General features: G+C 51.4%; 1 protein-coding gene across 5 annotated transcripts in view; it reads left to right on the top strand.

Moving 5' to 3' along the window:
- The window catches only part of ZBTB16 (zinc finger and BTB domain containing 16), a 203118-nt gene that overhangs the window by 141933 nt on the left and 40513 nt on the right, over positions 1-20672 (top strand). The gene's annotated exons all lie outside the window — the stretch shown is intronic.

Here is a 20672-nt window from a genome sequence, read left to right as displayed (position 1 = left end):
CACAAGGCCGTGGAACATGATACGTGGTGTTTTATAGCGTCTTGCATTCCTTTGCTCGCCTGCAACCCTTGCTGCCCGGGAAACCCATCGTTCCTGCACACGGTGTTTCTCTGAGTCACATCTCCGCCCGATTGTCAGGGAACACTGGGTCAGATGGGGCGCCGCGTGTTGGTCTGGAGGTGACTGACTCTGGGAAAGGACCCCAGGTTGGTGGCGTGCAGTGCCCCATCGTCTCAGACGGAGGGGGCAGTGGAGGGGTGGGCGCCAAGTTGGAGGATCCAGGCCAGGTTCGTTGCCTGGCCTCGTACACTGTATCCTAGTTAGGGATGCTCTGGCATCTAAAATGCACACCCGATGTTGTCTCTCCCAGCGTACCCCTTGAAAGATCCTCACTGTCTTACCCCAGCTACACATGAAAATCATTTGGAGGAGCTTTTTAAAAAAATATACCAAGCAAGGGCTCTCACCGCAAATCCTCAAACATCCAGACATGGATGTTTCTTACAGGAGATTCACATGGAGAGTCAGGGTTGAGAACTTCTGGGTGGGGTAAGATCAGACTCCACTGCCTGGCATAGAAAGTGCCCCCCCCCCCCGCCATTAAAGCCTCAGGCCTCACCTTCTGCCATCACCTACAGCGTGTTTGTCCTGAGCCACACTCTCCTGCTGTTTTTCTCCTCCGTGTATCTTCCCCGAACTCCCCCATGCTCATGTTCCTTGTCCGCACGGCATGTTTCTTGTCCGCACAGCATGTTTCTTCTCCTCTCCGTTGTGACGGATATTTGTGTCTCCCACCCCCCAAGTCGTGTGATGAAGCCTTCAGCTCCAGTGTGATGGTATTTGGAGGTGGGGCCTTTGGGCAGGTTTGGAAGAGGCCCTGAGGTGGAGCCCTCATGATGGGATTAGTGTCCTCCCGGGAAGAGGAAGAAGGCCTCTCGGAGAACCCAGCCGTGCTGTCACCCTGATCTCAGACTTCCAGCCTTCAGAACTGTGAGAATGAATGTCTGTTGTTTAAGCCCCCGATTATGGTATTTCTTTATAGCAGCCTGAGCAGACTAAGACGGCACCCTCCTCTGTCCCACTATTGCCCCGACTAAGCAGGGGGAAGGGTTTCCTCCTTTTGGTGTTCTGTACCATGGGCGTACCCCACTTGCAGTGCTTGGCCATGGGGCTACTCTATAAGCTAGAGGTGATGTCTGAACCGTTGTTGGGTCCATGGGCCTGTGTATTGTGCACTCCCGTAGTAAATATTTGCTAGGCGATGAACTGAAAGCAGTGACGGAGATTTCCTGGTTAGAAGTGGGAAAGGGGAATCTGTTCTTGTCTGAAGTCAGATTTTTTTACTCTTCATTTCCCAGCTATATGTCCTTCGAGAAGTCGCTCAACCATTGCAAGTCTCAGGTTCCTTGTCTGGAAAATTAGACCCCTATACTTGCTCTCTGTACCTCAGAGATGGATGTGAGGACCAGAATGATCTTTTGGAAGATGTTATTCATCTTTGAAGGCGTAAAGCACAATTTATATTTCAGGCTTTGCTATAATGGTGATCTCTCTCAATACCCTCGGGGGCTTTGGCTTCAGGGCCCCCTGAAGGGTGCCCCACGCTGTGCCTTCCACACCGCCTCCCATTCTGGTTCTTCTGCGCGCTTTTCTTCCCTTGGCTTCTTCCGCTTCCCCTGCCGTGCCCTCCCCTGCACACGCGGTGAGTGCTGTGTGAAGGCCAGTCGACTGCTATGACATATCTTGAATCACAGAGAAAATCATGAGGGACGCAGCCTGGTCCAGTCAGTAATTAAGGATTCCGTGTCACATGGTGGGCAGAAATTAGGAGGAGTGGTATCCTGGGATTTTTGACTGAATCTGATCTAAATGGGTCAGTGAAATAGACCCCACGTACGAGCCCTTCCAGATCCATAACCTCTAGTGTGGAGAAAGTTTCAGGAGGAAGAGACGCCCCGAACTCTCATCCCTTCCTGGTTCATCAGCTGTGATTTGAACACCAACCACAGGGGCATAGTGCCAACATCTAAAGATAGCATGCCTTGCCTGCCCTCCGGAAGCTTGCAGACCCGAGCAGGGCCGAGACAGAGGCGTGCCCTCGTCCTATGCAAGAATGGCAGTGGACAGGGAAGGCTTGGAGGCAGGAAGAGAGCTCAGGCTGAATTTTCTTCTCACTCTCGTCTCTCCTGCTCTAGGGTAAACTTATTTTGTGGGGATGGCGAGTGATTTGCTCACATGCCTTGCAGCATAAACCTTTGTGTGTATGCATGTGTATGTGAGCTGTTGCTAATCCCCTTCCTTTCTTGGTCTCCTGTTTCTGAGGCTAGTGGTGTCTGGGATTTGCAGAGGGAGGAAGGATATAAAAGGGCAAGACAGGAGACCCCAGTGCCTGGATTCAGAGCCTCTGCATTCCGGAGACCCCCCAGAGGCCCCTCTCCCTGGACCCTTCAGCTCGAGAAAGCCATTGTGCTCTGTCCTGGCCTCTGACCCCGAGGCTCTGGGAAGCAGCAGGTTGGTGACACTTGGACAATCATTTCTTACAAGGCGACTGCCTCCCTTGGGAGCTCCCCTCTCTGCCTTGGGGTGTGACTGTTCCCCCAACCAGGAAGGGGGGTGGTGAAGGAGGAGGGAAATTAGTTCTCCGTCAGAGTGGGAGGCAAGGAGGGGGCTCCTGGATTTCAGTCCCCCCCTCACCCCAGGTCCACGGTCGACTCCACAGTTCACTTCTCTCTCACCTGCCCCCTCAGAGGCACCCCCTCCCCTGGGGTGAGCTTCAGGAAAATGAATCCAGGAGCCCTGTTTCTGGCCGCCTGCCCTTTTGTTGTGGGTCTCCTGTTTGTTGGGGAGACCCCTGTGTCTTCATGGCGGATGATACCTACATCTGTCCATCTCCTGCAATCACAGGAACAAAGAATATTCCTGGTCCTGGTGCTGCCACTTACTAGGAACAAGACTTTGGGCAAGTCACTTGCCCTTTTAGAAGTTAATTTTCCTCATTGGTAGAATGGGTTCAAAAAACCCCACATACCTAATGGGACTTCTGTGAAGTCGCGTGGAAGAAGACATTTGCAAGCACCTTGCATTCCGTGAAGCAAATGTACGGCTTGGCAATTATGATTTCTCTTATAGCCAAGCCTGGCGTTTTATCTGTGTGATTCTTAGAGTTTGTGAGTGTGAGGCTCCCAAGCGTTTTCTCCTCCTTTCTCCTTTCTAGAGCATTTCAGGAAGCATTTTCAGAAGGGGGTGGAGTGGGACAGAGGGACTCTTAAAATCTGTAAGTGCCACTTTGCATTCCTTCCACCTCAGTCTCAGTAATAAATAACTAACCGTGCAGCCAGGAGCTGGGATGTTCTGTCCAAATGAACGGAAGAATGCGTCTCCAGCAGCCAGGCATCCCCATTCAGAGGGCTTGGACGGTACCATTTCTCCAGCAAGGAGGAAAAAAGCTCTCTTGCTAAGCTACAGAAAAATCTCCCTTGTGCTTTAATTCTGGAAGAAGCGGATTAGTGTGGCCATATTTAACCTTTGACCCTGACACAAAAGCATTATCAAAATTAGTTACCAAGAGGCTCTGTCTTCCTCCTCCCTGCCCCCATGTCCCTATTTGCAGGGGCTGGTTTATGATCTTGGTAAACTCCTTCGGAGTAAGAGCGGCCGTTCAGAAGAGCCTTGTTGCCCTAGAGACGCGGGGCCTGGAGCTTTGCCAGAGCGCGTGGGGTCCAAGGTGGGCCGAAGGGCAGGGGTGGGAGTCTGCACTGTCGTGGGGGTCAGAATTTGTGGGCTGGGTTTACACTTCTTCTTCCTCCGAAACCAGCCTGGTTCTTGGCCTCCTGGGAAATTTGACTCTAGTCAGGTGATATGTTGATCTGCAGACCCACGTCCATCAGAACTTTTCTTTAATGCCTCCTTCCACCTGGCTGCTCTATGACCTAAAGATACCAGTTGATCTGAGGATTAATTTCCAGCTTCTTCCCCTTCTAGACAGAAATCCATGGACTCCGGGGACAGAGTGGGGCTAGATTCGGACCTGAGTCATTTCTCTGGGTTCAAGTCCTGTCCTCCTCACCATTTAGTCATTGTGGTCTTGGGCAAATTATTTGAACTTAGAGCGCCTCATCTGTAAAATGGGCATCGTAATAATAATAGAGTGCTTAGCTCCTAGAGTTCTTTCTGAGGATAGGAGAGGTGCTTAGGCTGGTGGATGGTCCTTACCAAGCGTTCAGCAACCATCAGCTACTGTGACCACGGTCATCGATGGCATCATTATTGATCCTTCATCACCTCGAGGGGTCCTGGTCGGCTCCCACCACCGCACCCCTCCCTAGTCCCCGGCACATGGGGGTTTAACAGGATCCCTGCCTCATTTCCTCCTCCTTCACCTCCCTAGCCTTCTTTGCAGTCAGGTTAGCAGCTCCTCTTGGATCAGGGTGTGTGTGTGGGGGGGTAGGGGGGAGGGTTGGCTTTACTTCATACCAGAAGTTTAGCTTGCCGTGGGGGCACAGGAGGGAGAAGGGCTTTATAAGCTCTCGATGAAAGCTGTGAAACAAGATGGTCAAGGATCTGGCTGGGCCTGGTTCAGGATTATGGCCAGCCCCTGGAATGCCGAGGGGGCCTCTTTTAAGAAGCCAGTGTCCATCTACAGTGTATCTCTCATAAACCCCAACGCTGGGGTTGAGGGCAGGGGGACTCGCCCTCCTGGCATGTGATTGATTATCTGGTATTTATGCCATTGAGGACTTGTCAGCGGTTCGGGGTCAAAGGGTCATCTCATGTGTCTTGCCACCCATCCACCTCCTTTTGTACAGTGTGGACCGGGTGAGCTGTGCACAAAACGGCTTTTTCTTTACCTTGGGAAAAGGGGGAGGGGGTGGGGGGGGGAGTGTCAATGAAATTTTTTTTTCAGCCTTTTCTGAATAGTGTCCTTTTAATTCTAAAGAACTTTTAATTAAAAGTAGCAGGAAAATTCATCTTGAGAAGGTTTAACTTACCTTAACAGATACTTTTGTGTCCCAAGAAGCTGGGAGTGACTCCACCCCCCCCAAAAAAGAAGAAAGTAAGTAAGGGTTTTTGTTGAGTCTTCCCCCCTCCCCAGCATCTTCCAAGTCCCCTGGAGTGCCCCTGCACTCACCGTCTAAGTGTGGCTCCTGCTTGGGAAGCAGGAAGGAGGGGGGTTGTCCCTTGGCTTTAACATAGCCAAGATATTGAGGAAAGGACCACAGTCCCTTGGGGCCAGCTTTCTCCTGGGCTAGATGAAGAAACCGAGTCCTGAGTCACACACCCAGTCCTTCCCCGAAGCTTAGAAGCCAGGCGAACTTCAACGTGATGCTCCTGTTGTTGTTTTCGAATCCTGAGACTGGGGAATGGCTCCTGGAGGGCCACCCGGCGCATCTCCCTGCCTTGGAGCAGGCGGTCTGTGCCTCCTGCTTGGCATGGAATTGTTCTGCGTCCCTTCCTCAACAGCTGCAGGGAAAGAGGCTTCCTGTCCTCTCTTGATAGAAAAGAGCAGCACTCTGCCCCCAAGTCCTTGTCACTCCGGCGGTCTTGATGTCCTTCTTCTGAACAGGTCACTCTGGTTCCTCCTGCTGGGGCTCAGGAGTGGCCCGAGGGGAGGATGTCCCTCTGTCCACCCACACACCAACAGGGGACTGTACAGAGACAGGCCGGGCCAGGGCCCCTCATTCTGTGTTCGGCCGCACTGTGGGCTCGCTGTGGCAGGGAATCCTTCACCCTCTAGAATCTCACCCAGGCCCCTCTCTTGGTGACGGCCCAGGATCCTCAAGGGAGGCCTTGCTGGGACCCTGCCCATGGCTGTCAGCTCATCGAGCTATGGTAGAAACCCGGGCAGACAGAGTCTTTGCCTAGAGTTAGTCATCTGTGGGAGTCATGGGAAACTCATGTTCCCCATATTCCTCGTTTTGTCCTCCTTGTCCCCCTCCACTTAAAAAAATGCAATACAAAGAATCGTCTTCCAAAGAATAGCTTTAGAAATCCTAATTCCTTTCTATTCCCTTCATTCCCATTCAAGTTAAATTAGTGAATGCTAATTTGGACTGATGGGGCACCACTGTGAGGAAGAGACTGAAAGTGGGGGGAAGATCTGATTCTTGCTCCCGAGAAGAGAACCCAGCCTGTACTGAGTTCTTAAGAATTTACTGAGTGCTGCAGACGGTGCTGGTCTTTCCTTCATCCTTATATCAGCCTTTTAAGGTAAACATTCTTGTTTCCAAGATGAGGAAGAGAAGGACAGCTTTCTCTGGGGTATATCGCTGATACCCATTACAGCTACAATTTCTCGAACATTCGCCGTATGCTCGGTAGGTATTGTTACTACCCAGATTGTTACTACTCTGATTTCACAGAGGACGACACAGGCACAGAGGAGTTAGGTAACTTGCCTGAGGTCACACAGCAGTGGTAAGTGGCTGCGTTGGATTTGTGCCACAAATGAGTGCCGAGTTCACAGTTAGCCTGCTTCACCAGTCTGCCTCTGTAGGTTTCGGAGTGGGGCTGGAGCTCAGAGCTTTCAGACGCCAGTGCTCATGTGGTGTTTTCCCACTATCCTAACGTAAATTTGCTGGGAGACAGTAGATCTAGACATATATAAATCAGAGACCAGCAAAAGGTCACTGTGTAGTCAGATGCCAGCCTAGGTGGCGCATGGAGAGGAATTTAGAGGAGGAATATGTTAACGGGGACAGTGTTGAGTCTCGTCTGTGGAAGCCCATGGTAAGGGCACGGTGTCTAACTCTTCTCCCCGTCCCCAGGATATAACCCAGGGCCTGCTACACATTAGTGTCCCATACATGCTGGTTAAACCACCAGGAAAGATTTCATGGGGGAGGTGGGGTTAAACCAAATTTACCTTTTAGGACAATGATGTTGAGAATTTGCTTTTGTTGTGTGCTGACCCGGTGTGTAACTACTCGGTGAGGTGTATTATTTATGCTGTGTTTAACCCTTTACGACAGCCCTGTGGCTACTGTCATGTCTAGGGTAAACCGAGGCCCAAGATAGGTGCTCCGTATCTTGCCCAAGAACTCAAAGCCTTTTTTTTTTTCCTTCCTGACCTCAAAATCCATTTCCTTTCCTAACACAGGCAGAAAGGTACTAGTGAAGGGGAGAAGACTGAGCTGAGTGGGGCCTGCTGGGAGGTGCTCTGTCTGCTCAGGGACCTGCAGTGCGAAGGGAAGGATGGTGTCCACTTTTTTTTTTCTGCTTGTGGTTGGGAGTTGCCTCTTTGATATAAGGATTTCTGGATCTATGAACTTCACTGTGTCCAGTTAATTGAATTTATAATTCAGCAGCAAAATGCTGAAAAGAATGGTCTTTTATGTCCCTTAATGAGTGCTATGAAAACAAGTGGTGACTCTAATTTTATGAATGATCCTTTATGACTTACCTGATAACTAGTAGTTGCTCAGCACAAAGGACTCATAACTCAGTGTGGACTTAAGCTGGGTGCCTTTGGTAAAAGGACCTGCTTTAAAGTTGTCATCTTGCTCTTGTTGAGTGGCCCTGGGATTTCCCTTTTGCAGTATCCCCTTCTGGTAGAGGACAAGGCATCCTGGGGGAATGTGAAGGGTCACCCAGCCCATCAGCTCAGGATGAGCAAGCGCTCGCATCTCTTGGAGTTGGCTCTTACCAAGAAGGGGGATTGAAAAACATGGCGGCTCATGGCGGCTCATTCCAATCTCTCTCTGGGGGAGGATATCAGTTCCACCTAGGTGTTACCAGCTGTGCGGGAAGAGAATAGAAACAGAAAGATGCACAAGGGAGGTAAGAAAGAATTCCTTGTTATCTTTACCCTACAACAAGAGGAAGTGAGTTTAAAAAAAAAAAAAAAGGGCAGGAGGTTGAAGAGAAGCTTTAGATCAGATGCTGGTGAGAACTTCCTGAGTTGAAAAGATGTTCCTAAAAAAGACTGGGAAACTTCCATCTCTAGAGCTGCTTCTGTTGAGTGTGTGCACATATGTGTGCTTTTAGCTCTTTATTTATTTATTTTTGGTCATTCTTATATTATTTACAAGTTGAATGATTTTGTGATTACGAATCTTACTAGTAATAGATGCTGGCCATACACGTCAAGCATCATCCCTGAACGTGGTTTAAGAAAGGTTGGTTACTCCCATCTGGGAAGCCAGAGGCAGGGGGCTGGACTCCGTGGCCAGTCCCTGCCCGTGGCCCCAACCCAGAAATGGAACAGCCTTTGGCACAGGGAAGCCCTTGAATGGCACAGGCAGCCAGGATGGGTGTGATAGCGCATAGATGAGGGAAGGCCAAGATAATGCTGTGGTTTCCACTGTTATCACCTTTCCTGCTTTATCTCGGGTAGGAACAGGCCCTGCAGCCCTGAGCAAACCCCTCTAGGGGGCTGCTGAGCTGTGAAGAGAACCCTCCCCGCCCTCTCTCCTGAGGAGCCCCATCTCCCTCGTACACACTGTACCCGTAAAGCCTGCAGCCTCGGTATATTGGGTGGGTGGGGAGAAATGCAAAGATGTCTCTGATCTGGGTGCTAATTACTTTCTAACAGAGCGGGGGTTGGGGGGGCAGTGGGTTGGGACATTTATTGCCCATGATTTGAGTCTTGCCTCAGCTGGCCTTGCGCCCACACTGGCTGGTGGACCTTCCTCTTCCTTGTCCCACCCTCGCCAGGCTGGTGAATTGCTGTTAGGGGTCAACAGGGGCTCTGACTTGGGCTGTAATCTTTGGTCGGAAGGAGGCTGGGTGACAAGGACAGGGAGAAGCCCGACGGATGACCTTTTGCCCGGGAATGCCCACCCAGCTGGTCTGGAAAAACCTGTTTGGGCCCCAGAGAAACCTGACAAAACGTGGTGCTCTCAGCCTACAAACATCTACACTGAAGGTGGCCTATAGCGTGTGCGTGTATACACAGGTTCCTTCGACTGATGGATTCTCACTGAGCGGGCACGTCGCTAAATGACCCCCACCCCTCTTATCTTCAGAGGAACCGAAACAGCTGGCCATTCATTCATTCAGCATTCATTGCATGACTCCTGTGTGCTTAAGCGCTAGGGAAACCCAGATGAATAGACCCTGGGGTCTTGATTCAGGGAACGCAGAGGTGGGAAGACAGACCCATAAGCAGGTAATTATAACGTACAGTGTGAGGTGCACGGGTGGAGATGTTTGCATCCAAGGTACTGTGGAAGCTCAGAGGAGGGGTACAAAATGGATGCCCAGGGGACGGGCATCTTCCTGGAAATCTGCCGAAACAAAAGGGGAGCTGGTGGAGAGGGTGAACCGTGTGTGTTTGGACACGGTGGTGGTGGGGCTTAAGCATCCTGTCTGAGGTGGGGCAGAGGGGGTTGGAGGGGCAAGTGGGCCCAGACCACAGAGGCCTTGTTAGGTCTTTTTTTTTTTAAGATTTTATTTATTTATTTATTTGACAGAGAGATAGCGAGAGCAGGAACACAAGCAGGGGGAGTGGGAGAGGGAGAAGCAGGCTCCCCGCAGAGCAGGGAGCCCGATGCGGGGGCTCAATCCCAGAACCCTGGGATCATGACCTGTGCCGAAGGCAGTCGCTTAACCAACTGAGCCACCCAGGTGCCCCCTTGTTAGGCCTTCTTAAGGAGCCTGGATTTTATCCATAGGCGACGGGGAGTCCTGAGAAGCCTTTACAAGGAAGTTAGGCCACCAGATGAGATCAGTTTCTGCTAGGCCGCCATGGTGGTTGTATGGGGGTCAGAGCTGAGGCAGATGAGCCATGTCCAGGAGCCCCCCTGCAGGAATCCCGGTGAGTGATGCTGGTGCCTTGGGTGAGGCGGTACCTTTCTGGAATGAGAAGGAAGGGACATGTTAGGATTACTTGGGTGATGAAAAATTAGCTGGAGTGGGATGCATGGGGAAGGAGAACCGAGGCCTCAGGATCACAGCCAGCCATCTAACATAGGCGACGGCGTGGATATTTGTGCTGACAACTGAGACACAGATCCAGAAAGCGGAGCTGGTTTGGGAGCAGAAGATGTGGGGTTCAGGTTTGGACACGTTGAGGGTGCCTGTGGAACATCCAAGGGATGTGTGGATTTATGGAGTTAGCACTCAGAAGAGAAGTCCAGGCTGGAGGCACGGTTATTAGCCTCTGAGTGGCGAATAATAATCACCGACCCCGCGAGAGTGGAGTTCATCTGGGGAGGATTGGGGGCGGGAAGCACAGTGGGCGGAACAATGGGGGCTGAAGGCCCTGTTCAGCAGAGCAGAAGCCAACTCCTCAGGCTTCCCAAAAAGCACAGGGCCTTGGGTGCAGAGGGCTTCCCTCTGGAGGAACCTCAAGATGTGGCCTGGGGCAGGGATTCCCACAGACGGATGGGGCTCTGTAGGGTGGGAGACTCCTGGCCTGGAGTGGGAGAGAAGAGTCTGGCAGGATAATCTCAGAACTGCTGGGTCTTAGGGGGTTATAGGTCTACCCTCCTGCTTCTGGGGCCTGGCGGTCAGTCCTCTGTGCAGTTCTGGGTAAGTTGGTAGAGAAGAACCTGCCTGCCTTGGAAACCTCCCAGCGCAGGTGCATCCTTCCTGCTGGCCCCGTTGCCCCACGCATGCCCCATCCCTTCGCTTGTGTCCCTCTTTTCTGAGATCCAATCTGCTTGGTTCTGTCTCGTTTTCTGGAGGGAATCTAAGCACCCTGATTGCTTCAAAAGGAAGCAGAGAACATTTGGGTCTTACTTTCCCTAAAACCCTTTCCTCCCACTTCCCCCCTCTCCCGCACGGATCCCTCAGTGAACAGTTCATTTGGGATGTGTGTCCCATTCTCCCTCTACGCTCTCCTCCAGTGGCTTGGCACTTTGGGACCAGCTGCCAGTGTGATTGACATAAAGCCAATCTATAAATAAAGTCTTTTTCTTTTCTCATAAAGACTTTGTGGTGGAGTTTGCCTTCAAGGTCAAGGCCAGACCTTTCTAAATAAACACATATCAAAAGATCATTAGCAAAGCAGCACTGTTAAATTGAGATATTAACTTCTGTCAACTGCTTGTTTCTTTTTTGTTCTGTAACTCATGACTGCAGTAGGTTTTTATTATTTTGTCCTTAGGCAGTAGCATCTGGCTTCTGTAGAGACTGTAAAAATTAAAAAGCAACACAAATCATTGCGAGAGAAAAGCAGTAAATTCAATGATAAGAATTTAAAATTAAAATGTTTCAGCGCTTTTATATTCTGCAAAACATGAAATGAATGAGTTTGCTGCCTGTTGCCATAAACCTAACCCAGCTAATCGTCCGCTTGACTTTTTTTTTTTTTCCTGTCTCCTTCACTCATCACCATCAATTCTGTCTTGGCACCAGGCGAGGCATAAAGTGAAAGCCGCGTGTGTGTGCATGCACGTGTGTGTGTGTGTGTGTGTGTATGCACGAGCATGTGAATGTGTAGTGGGGTTCGAGAAGGATGGCAGATGCATGGAGACCCACTCTATCTGAATGGGGAAGACAAGAACCAGGGTCGTCCAATGGGAGCCAGGGTGGGAAAGGGAGGGGTGCAGGATCAGCCCATCCCCGTGAATCAGAATTCTCTTTTCATTCTTTTCCAGTTAAGCACAAGAAACAAAAACAGCAAAGCCCCAATAGTAAGACCCACAGATCACAAACATAAATAGCAACTTGTTGCATCCAAGTGAAATCCTAAAAAGGAATTTCCTGGGCAGGTGTAAGACGCTGGGTTAGGGTCTGAGCAGGTCCTGGCTCCTTCCCATCCCAGACAGAACCAGGCCTTTGAGTAGAGCGCCAGGGAGGAAGCAGCATTTTAATCTCTCTCTTCCAGCCAGAAGAGACAGGGCTTCTGAGTTGGGGTCATTCAAGGCTGGTTGGAGCTGGCTCTGTGCTGGGCCATGAGGGAGAGAGAGTAGAAGATCCTTGTCCTTCCCTGCTCTTGGAGGGACTGTTGCTTAAAGAGAAAGGCTCCTCCCTGAGTCCGACATCTAGCGGACAGTGGAAGGCAGCTGTGAATAGGCCAGCGGTGGTGGTACACAAACACAAGTGGGGTGGTGTTGTACAGAGAGTGTGTGGTTATCAGTGTGCAATAGGGCCGATTCACGGACAGCTCTGAGGGCACGAGATGCCTGGAGCTAACTCTTGAGTCTCGCTGGCTTGGGGCCTGGAGGCCCTGGGCAGTCTGGGGAAGCATCAGTGGGGGAGTGTATCTCTCCCCGTCCAAACAGGGCCGTGGGGGCCGGGGGGGGTGGGGGGTGGGAGGCGCAGGTCCCTTTTCATGCAGCCTGTCCCAGTGTGACTGCCGGACCCACGGGCACGAGGGCAGAGCTCTTTGTCCCAGACGAACTTCTCCAGCCTCGGGAGAGGTGAGAAAAAGAGAGCCAGTCCTTGGCCTCCGTCAAAGGGAGTGAAGGAAAGTGTGAAGATTAGGGGACGGAGGGGTCGAGTTAAGAGGGTATGACTAATGCGGCCGGTCATTCACATAGGGGAGCACATTGTTCTCTGCGCCCAGATGGTCCTTGGAATAAATCAGCTCAGGCAGAAGCAGACTTCCAGCACGGGGAAGTTTGGGCAGCAGCTTGCCTGCGATTCTCTCATGACATAACCCAGGCCCCAGCCCTGGTCGGCGGCCATCCACGTCTCTGCTGGGGGGCCGGCGTGGGAGCGCGTGTGCGTGCACACTCAGGTGGATGTGTGCATGTGTAAATATGGCATTTTATAGCCCCTGACGGAAGAGAGGATGAGTTTGTTGTGAGACGTGGATGCAGAGAGGCTTTTAACGCGGAGCCCGATCCGTCCTCACCTTCAGATTCCAGCTGTGAGAGTTTTCTAAGTGGTCACTCAAGTTTGTCTCCGTCCGTAGAGGGGAAGCTCCTCGAAGACAGGGACTGTGTCTGATGCCTCCCCATCAGAGGGATGTCTGAGTGCGTCCCCAGGCCCCGTGGGCACAGCGGCCAGTTCAAGCAAGGTGCCAAATCATGTAAGTGGGAGGAAAGCTCTAGCAGCATTCTTATATTGCTCTATTGCCTCGTGGTAAGCACCCATTAATTAATTAACCAAGCTAATAATTAATTAGTACGTAAGCAAATCACACGGCTCCCATCTGAGGACAGGTATGAGGACTGACTGGGGGGTGGGGGGGAGGGCACACCCACCGTAGCAGTCACCGAGAAAGTTCTGGAAGGTGCAGGACCTTGTCATAAACATGGCCCGGGTAGACGTCTTTGCAGTTTCCCTGGTTGAAGATTTGCAGGCATGCAGAGGACGTGGAAAAGAGGTGAGTGTGACCGCGCCTGGTGGCCGCTCTCCTAGACAGAGGGCCCCGTGTCACAGAAGAACCAGCCGGGTCGTCCCCGTCCATAGGCTGCACGGCTCCCTGTTCCTTCACAAGACCCGTGTAGGCTCCTTAGGAGTGAGGGGATAGGCAGCAACCCAGCAGCCACATCCCTGAGTAAATAAGAAGAATCCCTGGAGAGAGTTTACTTTCTGTGAAGATGTTAATGAACACGGGCGCTCTGTCCTCACCTTCGGAGGTCGGCCCTTCTGGGCAGACTGCACACAGCTGCCCGCCCAGCCCCAGGGCGGCAACATCTTTGGGGTCTTCATCTTTTGGAGAATGAGCTTCTTTGGGGGAATCCAGCCAGATCCTGCCTGTTCAAAGGATACAGAAGTTGCTTGGTCTGAAATGAGCCCCCATTAAACGGGTGGCAGCTGAGGTAGATAGAGATACCTTGTGCCTGGATGTGCTGAGGTAGCCAAAGCTACAGGGAGTCCACGGGTGTCGCCTTCGACCACACCTCCTTCCTCTCAGGCCTTCCTGATGTCCATCACCCTCACTGCTTTCTCTCGAGGAGCCAAAGCTCACAAGCTGCCGAAGCGTCCCTGCTGGGAGATGTTGGGTCTGGGGGAGGTGTTGGTGGTTTGTCTCCCATCCGTCTCCCGAGTGCTTTCTTCTCTGGGCCCCTCAGATGAAGAGGTGGCCTTTAGCATTCTCCAGCTGTGTGGTGTTACTAGGAAACTAGTCTTCTCTCAATAGGGCCACTGTTTCGGAAAAGCAACTACAACGGACTGCCCTAGGGAGAAGGAAGGAGAGGGGAAGGAGGGGTGAGATGCGTGGCCCCAGGAGTGTTTGGAGAGTGGAGGGGCTGAGGAGGGATGAGGGATGGGTAAGTGCCGAGGGCAGACCCATGTTATGGCAAGCGCTAGGACCACAAGATGTTTCCAGCACGGACTACGCTTGTGAAACAGGACAGGCCTGGGTGAGGGCTGATGGGGAAACGTTCCCGATGTAGACCTCTTCGGCAGGATGGAGTCTGTCTTTCTTGCCTTTGCTGCTGATTCCAGAGCATGGGAAGTTCCACAGTGCTTCCATCTGAGCTCATAGGGGAACATTTTGAAGATTCCGCACTCCTTTCAGTGACCTTTTGCCAAAATCTTCGGAACGCACGGTGACTCTAACCTGAATGAACAGAAAGCGCCATCTGTGTTTTCAAATTCCGAGTGGCCCCTTGTGCTAGCCTCAAACATCCCAGCTCCCCACCTCTCCCCAAAACAGGAAAGAGGCATAAAGATGATTGAGTAAACACTGCTCATCTTTCTCATTTTTAGGGGTTCTTTGAAGTTGAGAGGGGGGAATCGGGAAGTAGGAGTGAGCATGGTGTCGGGACACAAGGACGGACCTGATGGCCATGTCCCACCTTTGCCTGAGAGCTAGTGAGTCCTGGGGCTGCCCGGGTTGTCACCTTTGCTTACAAGGACACCTGCACTGCATTCACTGCTGACAAGGCCTCCAGCCCGAGAGCCACAAGAACTGAGGTTTTTGGCCAGAGCCAAGAGTAACACTGGATGCAAATCAGACAAAAGCCTGTTCAACTCTTTAAGAGAAACCTATCTTTATTTTTCCTAGCAGGATGGTACTGGAGGTCACAATTTATGTGCGTGTGTTAGTGACATGGATTTGGCATTTCCATTAGCAGCCTTATTTTAGGGGTTTTCCATCTCCTGTGAAAATGGAGGCTCTAAATAGTATATTATACACAGTCACCATCTAAAAAGGGACGAAACCCTCCAAGAGTGTGATTTGAGGAGCCCACTGCCCGGGCGTGGAGGGTTCTGATGCTGTGGCTTGCCTTTGTGTCAGCTGAGGGCCTCCCACGGTCTGACGGGAGAAAGCGGGAGGACAAGTGTCCCAGGTGCATCTGCAGCCTGGGGTCCGTGTTCTGTCAGTGGCCAAAGGACGTGCCAGGTTTGACTTCAGGTCCCCTTGCTGGCTGCTAGCTCACGGCCGTGACCATGGAGTAATGTCTGGGAACTCCATACTGCAGACCTCTACTTAAAGGTCTGCATCCTCCACTGATGTGAATGACTTGCCATCTCGAAGAGACATCTCAGTTGTTCTGTCCTGGGGACCACTTGAGTGATGGCTTCCAGGTTAGGGGGAGAAGCCACACCCAGGAGAGCCCACACTCTGGTTCTAAAGCACGTGGGTATGCATGCACACCTAACAGTCATACACGTTAAAGATACGGGAACACATAGGCCGAGAGCCTGCAACAAGGGATCTGGGCTGGTGGCAGGGGGCTGGAGAGGGTAAGGAGGTGTGTTTCCTTGAAGTTGGTTAAGAGTCAAATATTAATGGCTTGGGCTCGAGAAGTCATAATCTGCCAAGGCCAGTGGCCCACACCTACAGAGGTATTCATAGGTCGTTTTTTTTAGAAGATTTGATTTATGTTATTTATTTTAGAGAGAGAGAGAGTGAGAGTCGGGAGGAGCAGAGAGAGAGGGGAAGAGAATCTCAAGCAGATTCCTCACTGAGTGTGGAGCCAGACGTGGGGCTTGATCCCACGACCCTGAGATCATGACCTGAAGCCAAAATCAAGAGTCGGGATGCTTAACCGACAGAACCACCCAGACGCCCCAGGTTACATTTTTATGTATTCATTTGTTTACTATTTACCCATTCATTAAATACTTACCCAGTACCCACTATGTGCCTAATCGTGTATTAGGTTCTGGGAACACAGTGCTGAGGAAAACAGAGCCCCTGTGTTCACGAAGCTCATGCTGTATAGGGAGACAGAGAAGTAAGTGAACGCGTCATACACAGGATAAATACTGGTATATTGGAGGTGTAAGACGTTACAAGAACACACGTGAAGGCGTCCAACTGGGGAGGCCTCCTGGAGGTGGTGTCTGATCAAAGTCATTACGTAAATGGAGTGAATGGAAGAGAAAGGGAAGAATGCCAGGCTGAGGTCGACGTGGGCTGAGGTCCAGAGCTGGGAGAGAATCAGGCGAATTCATGAAACTGCACACGGCAGTGCGGAAGGGCACAAAGATCAGAGGCTGTAGAGATAAGTGGGCATAAAACAGGAAGGCCCTTGCAAACCACTTTAAGGAGCTCTGCCTTCCTCCTGAGGGCAAGAGAGAGCCCTTAGAAGCTCTGAGTCTGGGGAGTGACATCCGATTAACAATTGACACTCCTCGGTTGTGAATGGATGGGAGTCAGGGAGATTAGTTAGGATAATACTGCCACAATCTAGGCAAGAATGTATGATAGTTTAGAGAGAGAAATCAAAGATGGTGGCCCCCTTCCTTGCTTGGGCGGTTGGGTGATGGGAGTAGAGCTCTTGACTGAAATGGGGAACGCAAGAGGAAAGTAGAGCTCTTTTGTTGTTGTCCTTGTTCAGATAATGAACAGTTTTGATATTACAGCAGTAAGATGTCCAGTGGGGAGCTTTTGGAGAGGCATTTGGATCTACAGTTGTGTGGGGAATTCAGAAGAGAGCGACCCTCTGGACAGGTGTATTTGGGAGTCATCAGCATGTAAATGAGCTTGGAAGCCCTGGGAGTCAGTGAGCTAATAGAACAAGAGCATATCGAAGGAGAAGAGAGCTTACCACAGAATCCAGAGAAACCCCACATGATGACTCTCCAGGACAGTCGGAACCCACACGGAGACTGAAAAGGAATCGCTGGAAGAAATAGGAGGGAGCCCAGGAGGGTGTGATGTTAAGGAAGAGGTTTCAAAAAGGAAAAAGTGGTCATCAATCTTAATGCTGCTGAGAAGTCCCCTAAGGGGAAGACGAGAAAATGTCTGTTGGATTTAGCGACACATGGCAGTCACTGGTTATCAGAAGCGAACTGTTTCGGTCTTAGTGGGACAATGGGGGAGATGATGGTGGGTGGAGGGGTTAATGAGCCTCGGGAAGAAGAGGCAGTACGTGCAGGTGGTCCTCGGAGTGGAGAGGTGGAGGAGGTAACTGAGCCAAGTGTGGGTTCAGCAGGTTGGGAGCCATGGAAGGATAGGGGTCAGGAGTTCAGGAATCAGCAAGGACGCAGCTGGGAGTTGAACCATGGGCCTGGAAGTATGAACGGAATGGAGCTAGATGGAAGGAAGGAAAGGGCATGCTAGGGATGTTTAGAGATCAAGGACCCGTTCTGGATGGGAGAATTTGAAAGGTGGGAAGGAGGTTTACATTTAATGCTTTAGAGGAAGAGCTCTGGTTGGTGATGGAAGGCCTGGAGTGCTCTCTCTGAGCACCTCCTGCAGGGGGCCCGTTCATTCAGTTTGTGGCACCTGTTACAACACCACTGTCCGCTTGCTGACACACCTGTCTTCCCGCGACCTGCACCCCATCCCCTGGACCGGCGTTCTCAGAGGCTCCCGTGTCTCAGTTCACTGCCATATGATGCTGCAGTACGTACATAATACACTTTCCCTGTATTATCGCCAGGCTTCCCAGCAACCTTGCACGTGGGTATTGTGACTCTCATACACATGGAGGAACCAAGACCCAGAGCTATTAGGACATGCATATGACTCTATGGCTGGTAAATAAGTGGCAGAGACAGGATTTGAACCCAGGTTTGGTCTGACTTCAAAGTCCAGGCTTTTGGCTGTAACACTTCTTGGTGGCAAGAAGCATCTTGGCATGGTAGCCTGGGGATTTGATGCCTGCACAGAATGGGAACTTGAAAAACGCTAGATGCACGAGTGAGTGAGAATATGCCCGAGTACCGAAAACAACACTCCATACTGTGTCCCGGGGGAAATAAAAGTACTAGCACCCAAAGAGAGAAATGAGGGTAACTGGAAGGCAGGAGAACAGGACAGGAAAATGTGGCGATCGAGCAATGCTGGGGGTCGGTAGACAGAACAGAGGAGTCTCTTCTGGCCGCTGTGTTTATGCCTGGGGCGCCGGACACCTGGTCGTGGCATGAGCATCACCATCCGCAGGCCCCCGTCCTGTCAGGGAGGGGCCCAGAAGCTCCAGAGGAGGAACTGAAAGGGGAAGTACCTAGGAAACAGAATTCACAGGGGAGGAAAGAACCCCAAACCACTATGTGACATTCAACTTTGCATTTCCTTTTTAGAACCTGAGCTGGAGTTTTTCTCCAGACCTTCCTTCAGACGTCAGGGGTGTGCGTGCGTGTGCATGCGTGTGTGGTGTTGGGGGGGCGGGAATCACATTGCCCATCCGTTGTCTGGGGAACACACACTGCCATCTAACGTGGCCTTGGGGCCCAGGCTCACGTCTGCCGGGCGCGCCGCCCCCTCGCCCTGAGATGGAGGTCGTGAGTCAGGAATGCAGCCTACTCGCAGGGAGCGTGCTTCCAGATTTGGGGGAAGTGGGAAAGTCTGGTGGATGGTGTTTTGTTTCTCTTTCTTGACCATAATCGAATTCCTCCCCCACCCTCCCTGAATAGCAGAAAGGAGCATCTCCTCCTTCCAGGCTCTCAGGGACATTATGTTCCTCCTCCTCGGACCTCCGTGGCTCCTTCTTGCTGAATAGACAAGCCTGTCAGTGCACCGTCCTCCCTCTGAGCACCATTACCAGCTCATTTCCTCCCTGGGTGGCAGGGCGTGAGGCCTCATGGGCCAGTGCGGGGTCGTCCCTGAGGGACCACAGGGAAGTCCTGGGGCCCAAGGGTGGGGGCCTGTGGCTCAGTTTTCTGCGTCAGACCCTCTGCTGCCACAGCACCTGCCCGACCTGCGTGCGCGCACCAGCCGCTGTCTGCTTTGGAGGCTGCGCCTGGGGAAGGGCGTGGGCAGCAGGTGGAGAAGCATGGGGAGCAGATGGAGCCCCCTCGGACTGTGGGAGTTTTAAAGGATCATGGAGCCTATCCTCTTTATATCACGGATGAGATTGAGGTCCAGAGAGATGAAATTCATTTGTTTAATCCCTCATCCGCTCACTGGTCCTTCCTTCTACCCAGGAAATATTCATCAAACACCTGTCAGGCCCAAGAGGCCCAGCGGGGTGGGAGAGAAGGGAGGCCCTGCTCTCAGGTGGCTTTCATTCTGATGGGGAGAGGGAGACTGTAAACCTTGAACTTGAAGACATTCACCCAAGGCTGGTGGCAGAGCTGGGCAGTCTGGACCTCCTGCCGTGCCCTTTCCAAGGGCCCCTACATGGTCACTCCCTGCTTCCTGGGGAACATTCAGTTCTGTTCTTCAGTCCAGGTGGAAAAGTGGGGAAGGAGTGAAATTGGTTTTTAGTCCAGATACATCTGGGCAGCAGAGGGGTTGTGGGAGGTACAGGTAACTTTTGACTGGTCAAGACTAAGGCTTCTTTTTTTTTAAATTTTTTTTTAAAGATTTTATTTATTTATTTGACAGAGAGAGACAGAGTGAGAGAGGGAACACAAGCAGGGGGAGAGGGAGAGGGAGAAGCAGGCTTCCCATGGAGCAGGGAGCCCGACGCGGGGCTCGATCTTAGGACCCTGGGATCATGACCTGAGCCGAAGGCAGACACTTAACGACTGAGCCACCCAGGCACCCTAAGGCTTCTTTTTATTTTGGTAAAATATATATAACATAGAATTTACTATTTTATCCATTTTTAAGTGTATGGTTGGTTCAGTGGCATTAAACACAATCACATTCTTGGGCAACCTTCACCACCATCCATCCACAGAACTGTTCCATCCTCCCAAACTGAAACCATTAAACACTGACTCCCCCCAGCCCTCAAGACAAGAATTCTCAATATTTTGTGCTATGGGCCCCGGGGGCTGTCTGGTGAAATCTATGAACTCTTCCTTAGGATAATGTCTCTAAGTGCATAAAGTAAAATACATAAGATTATAAATAGAGACTCTAAATATGGATATTAAAACATTTTAAAAAATCATCTGTAGTATAGCATATGTGTTATTCTTTGTTATCCCGTTGAGCTCAAGGAGTGGTTGAACATCCGCCGTATTTTCACATGAGTGGTTTGCAGAAATATTTCGATACAAATGCAGCATATCTAATGAGGTACCAAACACCTACACCGTCGATGACCAAGCTATGCGTACAGCTAATACAACCGGTTAGGATTTTTTGTTTTTTTGGTTTTTTTTGGCTTTCATTTCCCCATTGAAGGAGCTGCTAAATTTTAGGTAGAGGTTGGTGAAAATAAAGATGTGATTATTTTCTTCTCCAAGTTCACCAGCCTCCTGAATTCTGTCCCTGGACAGCTTGGGGGCTTTGCGGGCTCTAGGTCAGGAAGCCCTACCAAGACAGAGTTTGCCTTAACCTTTTCTGCCTAGAAGGGGAGTGCATGGGCCCAGGGGCGTGCTGATGGGTAGGACGTGGTGACAGAAACCCTCCCCGGGCATGCACCCTTGAGGGAGGGACGGCAGGAGCATCACAGGAACCCAGCCAAGGGGGTAAAGGTGCCCCCATTCTCCCCGAGCCGCCAGCCTGCTGTCTGAGGTGGGCGGGGCCGGTGCCCCCTGGAAGT

Source organism: Mirounga angustirostris, unplaced genomic scaffold (genome assembly GCF_029215605.1).
Source record: "Mirounga angustirostris isolate CCGP_5_RB_7025 unplaced genomic scaffold, mMirAng1.0.hap1 SCAF_13, whole genome shotgun sequence".
Classification (NCBI taxonomy): Eukaryota; Metazoa; Chordata; class Mammalia; order Carnivora; family Phocidae; genus Mirounga; species Mirounga angustirostris.
The sequence above is the reverse complement of the archived record's forward strand: the minus strand, read 5'-3'. Positions and strand labels throughout refer to the sequence as shown.